This window comes from Notamacropus eugenii, chromosome 6, assembly GCF_028372415.1.
Source record: "Notamacropus eugenii isolate mMacEug1 chromosome 6, mMacEug1.pri_v2, whole genome shotgun sequence".
NCBI lineage: Eukaryota > Metazoa > Chordata > Mammalia > Diprotodontia > Macropodidae > Notamacropus > Notamacropus eugenii.
In genome coordinates this window covers 35,102,056-35,120,269 of record NC_092877.1, presented here as the reverse complement: position 1 = coordinate 35,120,269, position 18,214 = coordinate 35,102,056, and the positions used below count along the sequence as shown (strand labels likewise).

The window sequence follows — 18,214 nt, the reverse complement described above, 5'->3', positions numbered from 1 at the left end:
ACCCCAGGGTTCACTAGTGTCCCTGAACTGCCCAATGCTGGGGTAATGATTCCTTCCAGGAGGGCTTGGAAGGCAACATCACAGAGATACGTGAAAGTGTTGAATGGTTTCTGGGGTGCACTCTCCCCAGCTGCTCCAGCGTGAGCCCCAGGGCAGGAGGGAGTCTTGGCTGCTTGGGCCTGTTTTTCCATGGGCTTCATCCAGAGGGCTGAATCTGCTCTGGCTATAAAAGTACATTTTTATGGGGATGGAATTCAGCTGGCTGTCAGCCCCCTGGTGTGAAATCTTCTGGGCAACTCAGCTTCATCATCAGGGCCTCCATCCCATCCCTGCTCTATTTGGTGAGAAGAGCTGTGGGGTCAGAGGGCCACTTGGGGAACACCATTTGCTCCAGGCATACTGCAGGGATGGACATCCAGGTCAGTCCTGGAACAGCCACCCAGCCACATGGTCGATTCTGACACTGGCAGGTCAGGAGAGGAAGCAGCAGGCATCTCTCCCAAGGGCACATTGCAGGATCACATGGTATATTTGAGATTTCATAAGCAGTTTCTTGAAGAGGGCAATTATTCATGAAGCTACTTGTCTGATAGGGTCTGTTCCACCAGAGAAAGGTCTCCTTCAAGAGAGAATGTTGTGTAGTAGAAAGATTGAGGGTCAGAGAGTCAGAAAGCCTAGGCTCAGGTTTACCACTAAAATGCTGGGTGACCTTGGGTCAGTCCTTTCCCTTTTCTGGGTCTTAATTTCTTCCTCTATTAAATGAGGCTTGGAAAGTTTCCAATATCTCCTTCAGATCGGTGATATCAGCACAAGTACTTTTTGTACAAATGTGGATGTGAATGCGGGTGGGGGTGGAGAAGAGGTTCACAACACCTGGCATAGCAGCAGTTCCTCTATTACTTTTTGTCTTAGAGAATGGGGGGGGCACCAATAGGTGCCCAGAACCCACAATGAATGTGTCAAGGCAGGGCCCGAGCCCAGGTCCTCCTGACATGAAGGTTGGACCTTTCTCTATTATGCTATTCTGCCTCTAAGGGCCTTGAGCTTAGCTGGAAAGTATCCTAAGGGAGTGGGATAAAGGGAAAAGTTGGCATCGCAAACTATAGGGCAATATTTTAAAGTGAATTTTTATTGTGCTCTTTTGTTTTTACAGTGGGATAAATGTCACTGTGTCCCTTTCTCTTCCTCTCCCTTTTTCAGAGAGCAGGCCCTTAAAATAGTGAATTAGGATAATGTTTTACACTGGAAGGACAAGATCAAAGAAAGATATTTGCAAATAACAACGCAATTAAGTATCTCCTTCTCAGAACTAAGAGAGAAGGGGCTGGAGGAAGATCCACAGATTCTGGATGAAGGGCCAGGAGCTCAGCTCTGGTCACTGCCATCATGGTTTCACTAGTCTCTTGCATTAGGAAAATGAATGGTTCTTGAGTACAAAGGGGAAGGAGTCTTCTCTGCCAGGGTACTTTCTACCTAGACTTTCTCCCAGTAGAGGGGAAAATGACCCCATTTCTCTGAAAACTTTATGGGGATACCTGTAGTCAGACTTTGGCATGTATAGAATCTGAGAGCTACAGCTGGAAAGGACCAAAGAGACCATCCGATCCAGCTCTTCATGTGACAGGTAAGTGAATTGAGGCTCCGAGGGCTTGGGGGACTTGTTGAGGGTCAGAGTAATCCCAGGCTCAAAGTCCACTGGTATGGCACCCTTTCCTTATTGGTGGAGATCAATGCCTCATGCCTGCATTAAGGGGCTGGGCTGAACAGAATAAGGGTGGGGGGGGGGAGAGACAGAGGAGAGAGGAGAGAGACAGAGGAAGAGAGAGAAACGGGGGTGGGGGGGAGAGAGACAGGGGAGAGAGGAGAGAGACAGAGGAAGAGAGAGAGAAACAGAGAGAGAGAGAGAGGACAGGGAGAAAGAGGAGAGACAGAGAGGAAGAGAGAAGAAGAGAGAAGAAGAGAGAAAAGAAAGGAAGGAGGAAGGAAGGAAGGAAGGAAGGAAGGAAGGAAGGAAGGAAGGAAGGAAGGAAGGAAGGAAGGAAGGAAGGAAAGAAGGAAGAAAGAAAGAAAAAGAAAGGAGAGCTCTTCAGTTTCTTTGGCCCTTCTCTGGGCTTAGGTCTCTTCCTACTCTGCAATTGCTTCAGATATTTCTGGGGTCCAGTTTTGAGAGAGAAAATGGATGTACCAACCCTGCTTTTGGCTGCTGGAGGAAAAGGCTCTGCGGAGAAACAGACATGAGAGCAGCTAGCAGTTTCTATGATGTCCCTATCCCCACCTTGTTACATTAGAAACTTTGGGGAACTGGCTGAGATCTAGGACTCTCTCTCTCCCTCCCTTCCTTCCCCCCTCTCTCTTTTCTCCCTCTCTGTCGCTTTCTCTGTCTCTCCATTTCTCTTTCTCTCTTTGTCTCTCTTTCTCCTCTATCTCTCTTTCTCTCCCCCTTTCTCTGTCTCTCCCCTTCTCTCTTCTGTCTCTTCTGTCTGTCTCTCTCCCCTCTGTCTCTCCACTTCTCTTTCTCTCTTCTGTCTCTTTCTTCTCTATCTCTCTCTCTCCCTCTCTCTGTGTCTTTCTCTGTGTTTCTGTCCCTATCTTTTCCCCCAGATGATTCTAATCTAGGTCCTCAAACTCCAAATCCCTCATTCCTTCCCTTTGCCTCCCTATCTCCTGTACAACCAAGTGGAAATTCTGAAACTCGAAATACCTATGAAACATTTCCATGTGGATATTCCATTCATTGTTAGTTCAAACTCAACATTTGCTTCTAATGGAAAGAGTCATGGCATGGGAGTCAGGGGGCCTGTCCACACTCTGCCACTAATTCTTAGTCACCTCTCTGGGGTTCAGATTCTTTTTCTGTAAATGAGGAGTCTGGACCAGGCAATTGCTAAAATTTCTTCCAGCCCAAGGATTCTTCTTGATCTTCCTTGCTGTGCCCCTACTTCCTGGAAACACTACTCAGGGGAGCCAAAATGGTCTGAGCATCATTCCAGGAGAGAGAGTACTTGGGATGTAGCAAACTGACTTTGCCTTGACCACCGAATGGAAGTGATTTAAGCTCTGGCCCCTTTGCAGAATTTAATGGAAGCACAGCCCAGTTCATTTCTGGGGAATGTAGCTTAATTCTGCAGGTCAGGGCCCAGGAGAGCTTGTGTCTTTGCCCAGGAGGGACTTCTTCTCTGCCAATGATAAACTTGTGCTGGCCATTTCCCAGCTGCTGATCACTGCTGACCTGGTCATCTGGGCAGAGGGGGCCCAGAAACCAGGGTCAAGCATTCAGTCTGGATAAACCTGCCCTGGGTTTGTTGGCCAAGTCATGATCTGGACAGGAACAGAAAGGCATCCAATCCAAATAAAGCCCATCATGGAGGTCTAATAGTTCACATCTGCAGGTTGAGCCTGCCAGCTTCCTGGCCTCAGCTCCCAGGAACAGTTTCCATGACCAGTCCTGGGGTCGATTGTGCTGCTTTGACTGAACCCAAATACCTGGCCTGGATGCATTAGGCATCTAATTGTTGCACTTAGGCTATATACCCTGCTACCATCATCCAGGGACCCAAGCTCTATCCGCCCTTCTCTTTCTTCTTAACCCCTTTTCAGGATCAAGGCAACTCCTTCACTTGGCATTTAAGGCCCTTCAAGATAAGGCCCTAATCTGTCTTTCCTAAGTCTTATCCCTGCTTTGCACCAGCCAAGCTACACAGCTCTCTTTTTTCTAAATATGCCCAGTGATTTCCCACTTCAATGCATTTGTTTAGGCTCTTCCAGGAATGCCTCCCCTTCCACGATCTGTGCCTATCAAATTATTTCTCATCCTTCAAGGCTCAGCTCCAATGCTACCTTGTCTATGAAGCTCTAGTTATTTCCCAAACAGAAGTATTATCTCCTTTCTTTGTTAGTTATGGACAATGCTGTATTCATCTCTGTGTCCTCCTGAATGTATAGCATTGAGGGGTCCTGACCAGGGTAGAGGTCCCTAAGCAATTTCTTAAAAGATGAATGAATGAACAATTAAATGGATGACCGACTATTGGCATCTCGACCCAATCAGACCAACTACTTAATTACATAATTATCAGGCAAAAACTCAATGTGGCAAAGTAGACCTGTATTTGGAGTTAGAAGATCTGTGTTGAGTTACTAGCTTAGTGACCTTGGACACTTTTAGCTCTCTCAGCCTCAGTTTCCTTCTTGTTAGACAAGAGATTTAGATTAAGTGACTTCTAAGGTTCTTCCCAGTTCTAAGTCTATAATCCTACAGGCAGAGAGTATTCCAAGAAAGGTCTAGCTTTGCCCCAGTGAGAAGTGGACAGTCTTTGATTCTGGACTCCTCCCAAGTGGCCAGAACCTTCCCTTCTCATAAAGAATGCTGGTGTTGGATTCAAGGGTGACCATGAGCAGTGACGGAGCTGATGGAACAGAAACGTATGGTATTAAACACGTTTCACTTAGTATTTTGTTATTTCTGAAATCATGCGCTTTGGTTCCCCTCTGTGTTCATGTGTGAGAATTGCAGACAGGTTCCTGGGGCTGGACCTGAGGATGCAGTTCTGCCTAGAGTCACCAGAATCTTCACCAAACTCTGCTCTGTCCAAGGCCTGGAAGGGGCAGAAAGCCTGCTGACTTTTGGACCAGTGAAGGAGAAGCATGGATACATAGGATTTATAGCTAAAGGAAATCTTGGAGAAGCCCTTCAATGGAGCATTTATTAAATATTCTATTTCAGACTCTGTGCTAAGCACTGAGAAAACAAACAAACAAACAAAAAAAAAAAAAAAGGGAAAACTTTCCCAACTCTCAAGGGTTATCATTCCATTGGGGGAGATAACAGGCCCCTCTGTGTATGCTAACATTAAGAAACCAGTGCTGGGCCCAAGGCGCTAGGGCAACGTACCTCCTTCTCTTGCTCTGGACCCATATACACTGTCTGGATGGATTTAGTCCTATGGGGACCACCTTGTATCTAATGGGATTGGCCTCCCTTTTCTCTGATTCTTTGGTCATTAAGCACCCCCCCCCCACCCTGGGGCCCCTAGAAAAAATCTACTTAGAGTTTGATTTAATTCTTGATTAGATCTCTTAAAAAGGGAATGATGAGGAAACTGAGCCTCATGGATGTGAAATGGGAGATGCCCACCTCTTTTGTAGGGAGGGAGACTTCCAAGGAAAAGTCTTTGAAGGTGACCCTGCCCTGCCCCCAAGTACATGAAGTGCTTTTCTCTTTGAGGAGATAATCTGAGCTTGGCCCTAGGTGAACACGAATGAAGGGTTGGAAGGAGCAGAGGACGGAGATGCTGTTGTCTGCTAAGCAGTCACTTAGTAGGATGCTTGGTAGGCTATTGAGAGCTTGATCAGGACAAACTGCAGAACTAAGGTGGGGGGCAGGGAGAGAGACGAATAAAATAGAAGCCCTTTGAAGACAAGGATTGTTTTGGTTTTGTCTTGTATTCCCAAAGTAGTACAATGCCTGGCACTTAGAGGGGACTTAGTAAAATGTTTGTTGAATGAATGAATAAATGAATGCTTGTGAATCATAGGAACTGCTTATTCCAATGCAGACGTTGGAGGGACAGCCCTGTTGGGAGACCACAACACCACAGAGCAGCTACTCTAGCCCAGTGTTTTTGTGTCCATGAGTAACTAGCACAGTGGAGGGAGATGTAGCTCAGGAGCTTCATCAGAAGCAACTTGGATCAGAACCCAGGGGATGCCTACTGCTTCAAAGGGACAGGTGCTGTCTAGGTCTTCTGACCTAAAGCCAAAAGGTCCAGGCAGGAAAAATCCCTAACTGGGGTGGCTGTAAGAGAAAGCTTAGTCTAGGCTGAGACCCTGTGACCTAATGTTGGTATCTTTCCTCATCCATCCCTAGACTTGGTATCCTCAGTATCTGTCTCGTTATCCCTCCCTTGTGGCCACCTCAGTATTTATTCCTGGTTAGCCCGATGGTTTGGTGGCTTCCTTTTCTCATAACTATGTCTATCTACACCAGAATCTCAACACTACTTCTGCTTCCACCTTCAGCTTCTGCCATTTTAGGTTATTTCCCTAATACTGAATTGGTTAGATAGGTGAGGTAAATCCAGTGCATAGGGTTAGACCACAGTGGCTGGCCAGTTATTATGCCTTGACTTATGCACAGCACACAGTAGGTACTTTACATCAATTTCTCTGCACCTTGTATTGGAATGGGAGAGAAAGTGAATGCCACTATACCTGAGAAGGAATCTGCATGTCTTGATTTTCTGACTTTCTGCTGGGGGAAGGAGCTATGCTTCCAGCCAACAGGTAGGAGCTATGTGGACTCTCAGGAGCATATTACCCCCTTCTTAACCTTGGTTACCCCATGGAACTGACTCTCATGGACTACTGACCATGATATTTGATCTGATTTCTGTTGTCCCCTAGCGTTGTTTTCAATTATCTAATTTTAGCCCCTATGTATATGTTTTGGCTAATCCTCCTTATTTTCTTCTGAACCAGTAAATACAAATCTTCCTATTCATAATTTCTTAAGATTCTATGAATTCCGATATCACATTTTGTTGAATCAGAGCCCTCAATGGATGAGCACATACTTTGTTTCCAGTTTTTTTTGGATGCTAAGAATATTTTGAACACACATGGGACATCTCTTTCAGTCACTGACCTCCTTGAGGCATATATACTCACAAGTGGAATCATTCATGGAATACTTTAGTAATGTTTCTTGTCTAGTATCCAATTGATTTCCAGAATGGTTGGACCACTTTACTACTCCACCAACAGGAAATTAGTAAACTTGTCTCCCCACAGACCTTACAACAACTATTTCTGTCATCATTGTCAATTTGACAAGTATAAAGGGATACCTCAACATTCTTTTAATTTGAATTTCTCTAATTATTAGAGATTTAGGTTTTTTTTCTCATAAAACTACTGTTTACATCTACTTTTGAAAATTGTTTATTCATCTCCTTTGACCACTCATTTACTGGGGAATGAATCTTGATCTTATGCCAATTTCCCTACAAAACTTAGATGTCAAAGGTATTGGTAGCAAAGATTTTTTTTTCCATATTGTAGCATCTGTTAAGCTAGTTGCTTGCATTGGTTTTGTTTGTACAAAAACTTTAAGTAATTTATATGGTCTGTTTTGCCTTTGTAATTACCTTGTCTGATTAGGAATTCTCCCCCTAGCCATAACTGTATATACATCTTTCTATTCTTATTTAACTTTTCTATGATATTTTCATAATTAGAGTACATCCAGTTGGAGCTAAATAAGGTGTGGTAGAAGATTTTTAAAACCCATTTTCTATCAAATGGTTTTCCAGGCTTTTTTAAAACAATATTTGCCAAATAGTTTTGGTTCTTGGGTTTACCAAAAACTATGTTCTATTGTTCCTAGGACTTGTTCATTTATTCTCTCTCCCTCTGCACCCCCAAAAGGTTTCCCATGCAGAATTCCCTGTGACAATGCCCTTGCCTATGGGCAAGTCCTACAGACTCCCACCCAGTATGCTAGAGAGGCAAAGACTAAGGAGTAATGTAGTGGTTTTTTGTTTTGTTTTGTTTTTTTAGAAATCATTGAGATTATTTTAAAGATGATAAATTAAAACCTAGAGAAAGGATGTGATTTCCCCAAGGATCCACTGTGAGTCTGTAAGAACAAGGACTACGACCCAAGTCTTCAAATTTTGCATCCCATATTCTCGCTAACAGGTCCCACTATATCTCTTCTTTCCCTTGGATTCCCAAAGATGACACTCCTTAGCACTAATTTTATTATGGTATCCTCTTTGTCTGTTAGCTCAAGGGGCAGCTTCCTTGTGTTCTCTATGAAGTCTGGAGTAGCTGTGACTGTCCCTGGAAAGGATTGTCATTCCAGGCCAGAAATCTTTCAGGCCAAAGAAGAGAGTGGTAGGTGGTATAGAGAAGAGGAAACTCATTTATCTCTTGTATGTTTATGTTTCGAGTTCAATACCTTGAAAAGTCCCACCCCCCCATTCCAACATAATAACCCTTCTTTTAACCCCAAGTAGAAATATTTTACAGGGAATGTAGCCAGAGAATTGAACTTTCTTAAGTGTTCATGGCCATCTGAACTCTCCATACACACACATAGATGCACACTTGAACACACACTTCCCCCTCCTTCCCTTTCCAATAGAAATATAAATGACTCCTGGAAGGATTAGTGTTTGCCCTGCAGTCCATCTTGAATGTTATTCTCTACAGAAGATTCTTTTTCCTGATTGAGTTCTAACCAAGGCTATGGGCAGCATGCCACAATGGTGTCCTTGATGGAAGATAAACTTAATGGAAAGAAAATGAGGAATTCAGACTGGATGATCTCTGAGGTCCCTTCCAATTCTAGATCCTAAGAAACCTATGGAAAGAGATGAGAAGGGGAGAGAGAATCACAGAAGGTCAGAACAGGAGGAAACATTAAAGACCTCCTCTCAAAGAACCACAGAATCTTAGAGTCAGAAGAGGCTGGGTGGGGGGGCATCTCATGTATATCTAAACCCTCCAAATCTCTACCACATCCACAACAAATGGGCATTTGGTCTTTGCTAGATAGAAGGGTTCCGGTAAGGCTTGAACTTGTTCTCCTAAAGGTTCCTTCCAACGCTGAGATTCTGTGATTCTATGAATTTGGGTTTGCTCAGACTTTTATGCTGAGAGGATCTATACACGAAGATGTTAACATTAGATCAGTGTCCAAGACAATCCCAAAGGACTCATGATGAAAAATGTTGTCCACATCCAGAGAAAGAACTGATAAGAGTCTGAATGCAGATGGAAGTGTACTGTTTTTTACTTTATTTTTTCATTTTTTTTTCTTTTGGTCTGTTTCTTCTTTCACAACATGATTAATATGGAAATATATTTTACATGTTTGCACATATGTAACCTGTATCAAATTGATTACCATCTTAGGGAAGGAGAGAAGGAGAAATTTTGAAATTAAAAATTAAAAAAAAATTGAATGTTAATTGTCTACATATAATTGGGAGAAAATAAAATGTTAATGTTTTTTAAAAAGGTGAGGTCAGTGATTCTAAAACTTTTTGTTCTCATAACCCCTTTAACTCTTAAAAATTCTGAAGGCACCAGGAATTTTTGTTTATTTGGGTTTTTTCAATATTTATTGCATTAGAAATTAAAACAGATAATTTTAGAAACAAATTAGTTCATTTAAAATAGTAGCAAACCCATTACATGTTAAAATAAATAACATATTTTTATGAAAATAACTATATTTTCCAAAAAAAATTGAGAAAAGTGCCATTGTTTGACATATTTTGCTAATCTCTTTACTGTCTGGCTTAATAGGAGACAGCTGGATTCTCATATCTGCTTCTACATTCAATTCATTGAGATATGTTGTTTTGGTTAAACTATATGAAGAAAATTTGGCCTCACACAGATATGGAACTGGAAAAGGGAGGAGTATTTTAATACACAAAGAACATTTTAGTATTATTATGAAAATAATTTTGACCCCACAGGTCCCCTGACATAGTCTCAGGGACTCAACGGGGTCCTTAGACCACACTTTGAGAATCACTCTCTCTGAGACCCTTCCTAGCCAGGGCTCTTTTGTTTTAAGAGAAGACAGATAGCACTTTTAACCTGAATGCTAACTGAGTATAGTCAAAAACAAATAACCCATGGTAGCCCAAGGAAACAGAAAGATAAGTAAGACCTTGGTTAGAAAAGGAGGTGTTTGTCTCTTTTGCTTCATGTGCTATATTAGACAAAGGATGCATCTACCTAGAAGAGCTTTTCTCTACTATGCTATTCTAGTCAAAATTCCTCATGGCTTATATTAGAAAGTTCATTAAATCTGTTTTATTTTTACTTCAAAACTTCAGGAATTTATAATTTCCTAAATTAGGTACGCATCAGAGTCCTGACCATTGCTATGCCTTTGTAATTCAGGAGATAGTTATTCTAGCCAAAGTGTTGAGAATTTCCTTGGGCAGGGATGGGGAGCTTCTGTCAGTTTGGATTCAAAGGGCCACACTTAAGCACTTAGAGTGCCACAGGTTCCCCACTCCTGGACACTAGGCATCAAAGATTCAGTCCATCATGGCAGTCTATACTTAATGTCTTTGCAATTGAGTAAAAACATGCTGAAATTTGTGTTGTATGTACCTGGATAATCTAGGAGAACCCTTTTAAAATGTATTTGCAAATACAATAATTCCCCCCTTTATGGATGAGGAAGCTACAGCTTGGGGAATAGAGAGAGAAAGATGGAGAGGAAAGCTCATATCTTGAGGAATGTTGTAATCCTAGGATAGGAAGCTTGTGGGAAGCCACATAGGAAACAGCTATTACACTGTGTCTCCTCTGGAAACTTGATTTTTACACCGCTGTGGAGAACATTTCATGGGTAGGTGGATATTTTTGCAATTTGTTTATCTAGGAACCTGAGACCAGTTACAGCATCTGGTTTTCAGCAAAATCCTGAGCATCATCCAGGTTTCCAGTTGGGTTAATGGAAATAAAGCTCACAAAGCCTTGGTCATTCTACATCACAGATCAAATCCACAGTTCACAGTGGGTCATGAACTCCTGGAAGCAGAACAGCCCTTGAGAGGTCATTGGATCTATCCTCCAGTTGTCCAGTTGAGTCATACTTAAAGCAATGTGATATCTTTAAATCTTAGTTTTTAAAAAAAATTTTGTTTTAAGAATCTGGTAAAAGGAACTCGAAAAACCTTCCATGTGATGAGGTAAAACTTGATAAGGTCTTTGCTCCCAACTCCTAAGGTGAGTTAATTTATTGTGTGACCTTCTATAGATAGCCAATGATGCTAACAACCATGTGCATTTATGAGCACTTTATGTTTACAAAAATGGATAGCATGGAATAGTAGGTTAAAGTGTTGACTTTGGAGTTAGAGGGACCCAAATTCAATTTCCACCTCTGACACGTACTGTCAGAATAGCTCTGGACAAGTCATTTGACCTTTAGCACCCCAAGGAAAATTTCAGACTGTTGCAAAATAGTTACCAATCTGCATTGGCAGAGGGAATTTCCTTACTGGGAACTCTCTGTATCAATGAAATAATGTCTCCACTGAAAGAAATGTTTATAAGATGCTGTCATCTCTATTTGATTCTCACAACTTGGTGAAGTAAGTAGTGCATCAATTATTATGTCAATTTTTACAGAGAAAGAAACTGAGGCACAGAAAGATTAAAATGATTTTCCTAAGGCAGTATAATCAGTGGCAAAGCCAGGACTAATTCCCAGAATTTTTGGCCCGTAGCCCTCTGTTCTGTGGTGCATTATACAAAGAGCCATGGATTCAGAGACTATGCTTAAGTATAGGAAGGAATGGGGAATAAGCATTTATACAGGACCTACTACATGCCAGACACTGTGCTAAGTGCTTTTCATAAATTTTATCTAATTTGATCTTTGCCACAACTTCATGAGGTAGGTGCTATTATTTCCATTTTACAGTTGAGGTAACTTTGTATCATAAGTGGTGGCATCTGATAGGATGACTTCAGGAAATGATAAATCACTAATGTATCACCTTGTGGCTGGAAGTGGCAAAGGCAGAAAGAGCATTCACTGGGCTTCCCAGCTGTTATGGTGCAGAGGGGATTCCCAGGGGGACCCCTGCCCCTCACAAAGTGCTGGGAACAATGTGTGTGGCTTAGATGATTCACCTTCCACTGGATGCCTCATTTGACTTCATGGCTCCCAAACAAATCAGTTGTTCCACATCATTTTAGTGGTGACTTAAATACTTATGGGGCTTAGAACAGGGAGGGGGGAAAGTCAAAACAGAGAAGTTTGTTTGATGCTCGTGGGAAAAAGGCTGCTGAAAATAGGCTAGAAGAAAATGGAAAGACTGAGTGATGCATTGTGAGTGGGACCCAGGGACCTGGGTCTGCACTGTGATTTTGTGACAATGGGGCCAGGTACGCAGGCCACCCAAACTAGAGACAGGGTCATGTGCAGCTGCCCCCATGCAACTGCTTTCTATGGGAGAAATACTCATAGCTGTGGAGGGCAGGAGCTGTCCACAGCTGAATTTCTTTCACAGTATTCAGGTGGGTAGGAAACTGGACACAGAAGATAGGATCTAGTCAATTCCTGGTCCATAATGGATTAGACTGGAAATGGCTGGGCCACAGTACCTATAAACTGCTATTGAAAATGAGGGAAAAGGAGACAGATGATGATTCATAGATCTAATTACCCAGATAGGTTTAGCCTCTATCTTGGTCTTCAGATTTACATCTCCGATGGCCAATAGGATGTCTTGAAACAGATATATTCAAAAAAGGTGAGATAAAGACAAAAGATAGCACTATTTTTTAAAAATCAAATGCTCCCAAAGCTCTATTTTAGGCCTTCTTCTTCTCCCTCTATATTATTTCACATGTTAATCTCATCAGTTTCCATGGATTCAATTATCATCTCTACGCAGATGATTTTCACATTTATCCAACTCTAACCTCTCTGCTGACCTTCAGTCTTATATTCCAGCTGCCTATTGGATTTCTTTTTAAAATAGTATTTTATTTTTTCCAATTATGTGTAAAAACAATTTCCAACATTCATTTTTCAATAAGATTTTGAGTTCCACATGTTTCTCCCTCTCTTCTCTGCCCCCTTCCCAAGATAGCAAATAATCTCATCTAGATTATATGTACGCAGTCATGTAAAACATATTTCTACATTAGTCATGTTGGGAAAAAAGAAACAGAACAAAAGGGAAACAAAACAAAGAAAGTAAGAAGAGTCTGCTTTGATCTGCATTTGGACTCCAGCAGTTCTTCCTCTGGATGTGGATAGAATTTTCCTTCATAAGTCTTTTGGAACTGCTTTGGACCATTGTATTGCTGAGAAGAGATAAGTCAATCACAGTTGAGCATCGCACAATGTTGATGTTCCTGTGTGCAATGTTCTCCTGGTTCTTCTCACTTTACTTTGTATCAGTTTGTAGAAGTTTTCTCAGGTTTTTCTGAAGTCTGCCTGCTCATCATTTCTTATAGTACAATAGTATTCCATTACATTCATATATTACAGCTTGTTCAGCCATTTCCAATTGATGGACATCCCCTCAGTTTCCAGCCTATTGGTTATCTTGAACTGGATATCCCACAGACATCTTAAATTCAACAAGCCCCAAACTGAACAAACTCTCCCCCTTTCTGGATTTCCCTGTTGGTTGGTTGTTGTCCTTTGTCTTCAAAGAGGACCAAAATGACATCACCATTGTAAAGTGAAATTTCAGTGGGTCCGACTGTGGCTGATCAGACCAATATGAGCTCAGAATACTCTTCCACAGGTTGAGCACAGATAGTCTATATGGATATTTGGGGTGGATATCTATCCCAAATTTGTACACCGTGCATTTACTTTGTGCTATCTCAATTCTACTTTGCTCAAAGAAAATAACACCTTTTCTTATGTGGGCGTGCCATGCTGAGCAGTCCTGTATCAGTGTCTCCCATGCTGCACAGTCAAATTCAAAGTTCTTGAGACCTTGAGATTGTCCTTGTATTGCTTCTTCTGACCACCATGTGATCATCTGGCCCATGCAAGATCTCCATAAAATAGTCTTTGTGGCAAACATACATTTCACATTCGAACATGGCCAGCTCGTTAGAGTTGCGCTCTCTGAAGCATAGTTTGAATACTTGGCAGTTCAGCTTCAGCAAGGACTTCAGTGTTTGGTACCTTATCCTGCCAGGTGATCCTCAGAATCTTCCTAAGACAGTTCAGATGAAAACGATTCAGTTTCCTGGCATGACACTGGTAGACTGTCTGTGTTTCACAAGCATATAACAATGAGGTCAGCACAATGGCTCTGTAGACCTTTAATTTGGTAGTCAGTCTAATACTTCTTCTCTCCTATAATTTTCTTCAGAAACACTGAGCTAGCTCTGGCAATGTGGGCATCAACCTCATTGTCAATGTGTACATCCCTGGAAAGTACACTACCAAGGCAAGTGAACTTAACCACAGCATTCAGAACTTCTCCATTTGTTGTAACCACGTATGAATGGTGTGGTGGTGGCTGATGGAGCACCTGTGTTTTCTTGGTGTTAATTATTAGGCCAATATTAGCACAGGCAGCAGAGAATTGATCCATACTTTGCTGCATCTCAGTTTCAGAGGCTGCACTGAGTGCACAATCATCTGCAAACAGAAAATCATGCACCAACACTCCCTCCACTTTGGTGTTGGCTTGTAACCTTTTCAAATTGAAGAATTTACTATCAGTATGGTAGTTGACCTTGACGCCATGTTCATCCTCATTGAAAGCATCTGTCAACATGGCTGAAAATATCATTCTAAAAAGCATGAGAGCAAGCTCACATCCCTGTTTCACTCCATTGGTGACTGGGAAGGCATGAAAGCTTTGTTCATTATCCAGAACCCCAGGCAAACACGCCATCATGAAATTAATGTACAATATTGATGAACTTCTCTGGGTAACCAAATTTTGACATAATTTTCCATAAGCCCTCACCACTAACAGTGTCAAAGGCCTTGGTCAGATCTACAAATGTTGTGTACAGACCTCTGTTCTGCTCCTGGCATTTCTTCTGGAGTTGTCGGGCAGCAAACACCATATCGACTGTTCCTTGACTCTTTCTGAAGCCACACTGGTTCTCAGGTATATGACCATCTTCCAGGTGAAGGATCAGCCTATTAAGGAGGACTCTAGCAAGAACTTTGCCAGCAATGACTAAGAGAGAGATCCTCCCGTGATTGTTGCAGGACAACCTATTCCCTTTACCCTTATAGAGATGGACAATAGAGGCATCCTTGAACTCCTGGGGGATAACCTCCTCTTGCCATATAACCTGAAAAATTTCAGTCAGCTTTTGTATGAGCAATGGTCCCCCTCCCTTGTAAATCTCAACTGGAGTAGAATCAGCACCAGGTGCTTTGCCACATGAAAGGAACCTAATGGCCCTCAAATTTTGTTCTTCAATTAGGAGTTCAGCTAAGGAGGGATTGACTTCAACCTGAGGTTAAAGGTCAATGGCCTCAGCATTGATTGATGATGGTCTGTTGAGAACACTATGGAAGTGTTCAGCCCATCTCTCTAGGATCATGCCCTTACCACTAGTCAATCCATCAGCACTGAGTAGTTGTGATGCACCATAGGTTTTTGGTCCATAAATAGCTTTCAGGGAATCAAAAAAATGCTTTGGATTGTTACTATCAGCATAAAACTGAATTTCATCTGCCTTCTTACTGAGTCAGGAATCCTGCATCTCTCTAAGCTGTGCTTGTACTTTGCTTTGGATTTCCCTGTTACAGCAGAAGGTATCACCATCTTCCTAGTCACTCAGACTCATAGCCTAGATGCCATCCTCAATTTCCATATTCAGTCACTTGGAAAGTTCTGTCAATTCTACCTTCATAATATCTCTCATATATGTATCCTTCTCTTCTCTGACCCTGCCAACATCCTGGTGCAGGCTCTTGTCCTGTTTTTTGTGAATTTTCAATGACTTAGCCCCCTGTCAAGAACTCTCTCCCACCTCACCTCAGTCTCTTAACTTCCTAGCATCCTTCAAATCCTAGATAAATCCCCCCCCCCACACACAAGAAGTCATTTCTAGGCCTTCTTAACCTTCATGCCTCCCTTTCTAGATTATCTCCAGTTAATTTTGTACGTATCTTGTTTGTACATGTTTGTTGTCATGCTGTCTCTCCCATGACACTGTGAGATCCCTGAAAGCAGAGTTTTGGCCGTTCTTTTGTAGCTTCAGCAATTAGCACAGTGCTTATACACACACATACACACACACTCATTCACTCACTCACTTTCTTTTTCCTAGAATACTCAGTGACATCTGGGCCCCAAGCACACTGATACAGTATTGGCTTTTCACCTATGATGCTACCTGGCTGTGTTTAGCTATCTCTGCTCTACAGATGATGCTTCAAAAAGGAAAACCAGCAAATCAATGAGTGAGTGGTCATTAGCAGAGAAGAGCTTATTCAGAGAACTAAATGTCCTGATGTCTGCTGAGAAAGTAGAGGAAAATCAGGATTTGGGCCCCTGGGTGGGAGGTAGGAGGGAAACAAGGAAAGGCACGTGAGAAGAAAAGGTGCCTGAGATGCCAGATACCAGAAGATCCTGGCTACCAGAGCTGGGGGAGAGGCAGTCAGACTAGGGAGAGACAAGGATTTGGAGAAATTATTTCTTCCTTAAAAACCAGGGAAATGGTCATCCTGGATCAGGAGGAGATGTTAGGAACTAGGTGGAGAATCTGTGAGGCCAGAGACAGACGGGCCTGGACCCAGAGTGGACTGAACTTGAATGACTGGATGGAGGTACAGATAAGTTTCTATTGGTGTTAGTGTTGGGGAAGAGAGAGACAGACACAGATACAGAGAAAGACACACAGAGAGAGACAGAGAAAAGCAGAGAAAGAGAAGGTCAGAGAGACAGAGAGAGGAAAAAATGGAAGAGAGAGAGAGAAGAGAGAGGAGGGAGAGAGATAAAGAGAAGGAGAGAGGAGGAAAGGAGAGAAGGAGGGAAGAAGGGAGAGAGAGAAAGAGAGAGAGAGAGAGGGAGGGGGGAAATCATCCTGGAAAGCGCACCCTGTGAACTGGACCTTGAAAGAAGGTGGATTCCAAAAAGAAAAACAGGGATCATGGAGAGAAGGGTGTTTTAGAGGGTAGGGAATACTCTTCAAGACCTCAAGAATAGTAAGAACTTCCTCATAGCCTCTCACTTGATTCAAAAAAACCTCCTGATTATCATCAGAGAAGCAAAAATCTTTCACTTGTTTCACTCTCATTTCAGATCCAGCTGGTTTTTCTGAGCTTTCACAGATCTCTAGAATCTTGGAGATGGAATGGAGCCTGGAGGTCACCTTGTTCTACCCCAAGAAACTGAGCAGGAAGTCCTTTTTTCTTAAGTTTCAGTCCTCATCAATGATTAGTCTCAGGGTTATGGGGACAGTGTCCAGATGCTGGGCTCCTTGGTTCTGGCCCAAGTGCGGAGGAGCCCTGGATCAACTCCCCACTCTGGGAGAGAAGCCACTATTTATCTGTTTAACAGATGGAATTCCTTGGCTTCATAGCCCACCACTGGTACTTGTTGACTATGTGACTTTGGGCAAATCATTTGACCCATCTGGGCCTCAATTTCCTTATCTGTAAAATGATATCAATAATACTTGCATTGTCCAATTAATGAGGCCTGTTCAGGGAAGGCACCACATGAATGTAAACTGTGGTTCTGAGGACACCTAGTACAGTGGAATGAGTTCTGGATTTGGAGTCAGGGGACTTGAGTGGGAGCTCTGCCTCTGCCCCTTACAATCTATGCGTGCGGTCTGTTTCCTCATCTCCAGAGTGAGTTTGGGCTGGATGATCCCTAGGGACTTTTCTAGCTATAAAATTATCATCAAGAAACCTTTCTGCCTCACTGAAACAACTGTTGTTGTTTTTGCTTTTGACCAATAATGCAGGGTCAGCCAGGCTTCCCTGAAAAGGTCACACAAATATTAAACACATCTTTTATGGACTACAGTAAAAAAAAAAGTATATTCAATAAAGGGGCCCCAAAAGAAAGGATTAAAAATGAATTGGAGATTAAGTAACTTAATCCTAAAAAAAGGGGAGGTCAAAGAACATATTATAGAAACAATATGTAATTTCATAAAAGATAATAATGACAATGAGATAAAATACCAAAAATTTGGGAATCTAGCCAAAGCAGTTCTTAGGAGAAATTTTATCTATAAACATTTTTATCAATTAAAGAGAGAAAGAACAAACCATCAAATTAGCATGTAACCCGAAAACCTAGGAAATTAACAAATTATACCCTCTGCAATTAAAATTCCCCCAAAATAGAAATCCTGAAAATCAATGAAGAGATTAACAAAATTGAAGGTTAAAAACCCCATTAAATTGATAAATAAACCAAAAAGCTGATTTTGGGGGGAAATAAGCCATTAGCTAATTTGATTTTAAAAAAGAGGTAAATCAAAATATCAATATAAAAAATGAAAAGGGTAATGTTTAACAAAAGAAGAAATAAAGGAAAGTATTAAATAATATCTTGCTCACTTACACATCAATAAAACCTATAGTCTAAATGAAATGTACAAATATTTGAAAAAATATAAAATGCCCAGGCTATCAAAACAAGAAATAAAAGAGCTAAATAATCCAATCTCAGAAAAAGAAATCGAACAAATCACAAATAAACTTCTACAG

At 41.8% G+C, this 18,214-nt stretch overlaps 1 long non-coding RNA gene across 1 annotated transcript; it reads left to right on the top strand.

The window, feature by feature from the left end:
- The first annotated feature begins 1,311 nt into the window (after positions 1-1,311).
- LOC140510680 (uncharacterized) lies at positions 1,312-18,007 on the top strand. Its single transcript, XR_011969335.1, has 2 exons — positions 1,312-1,624; positions 16,791-18,007. It is a non-coding gene; the product is annotated as an uncharacterized lncRNA (long non-coding RNA).
- Positions 18,008-18,214: the final 207 nt, after the last annotated feature.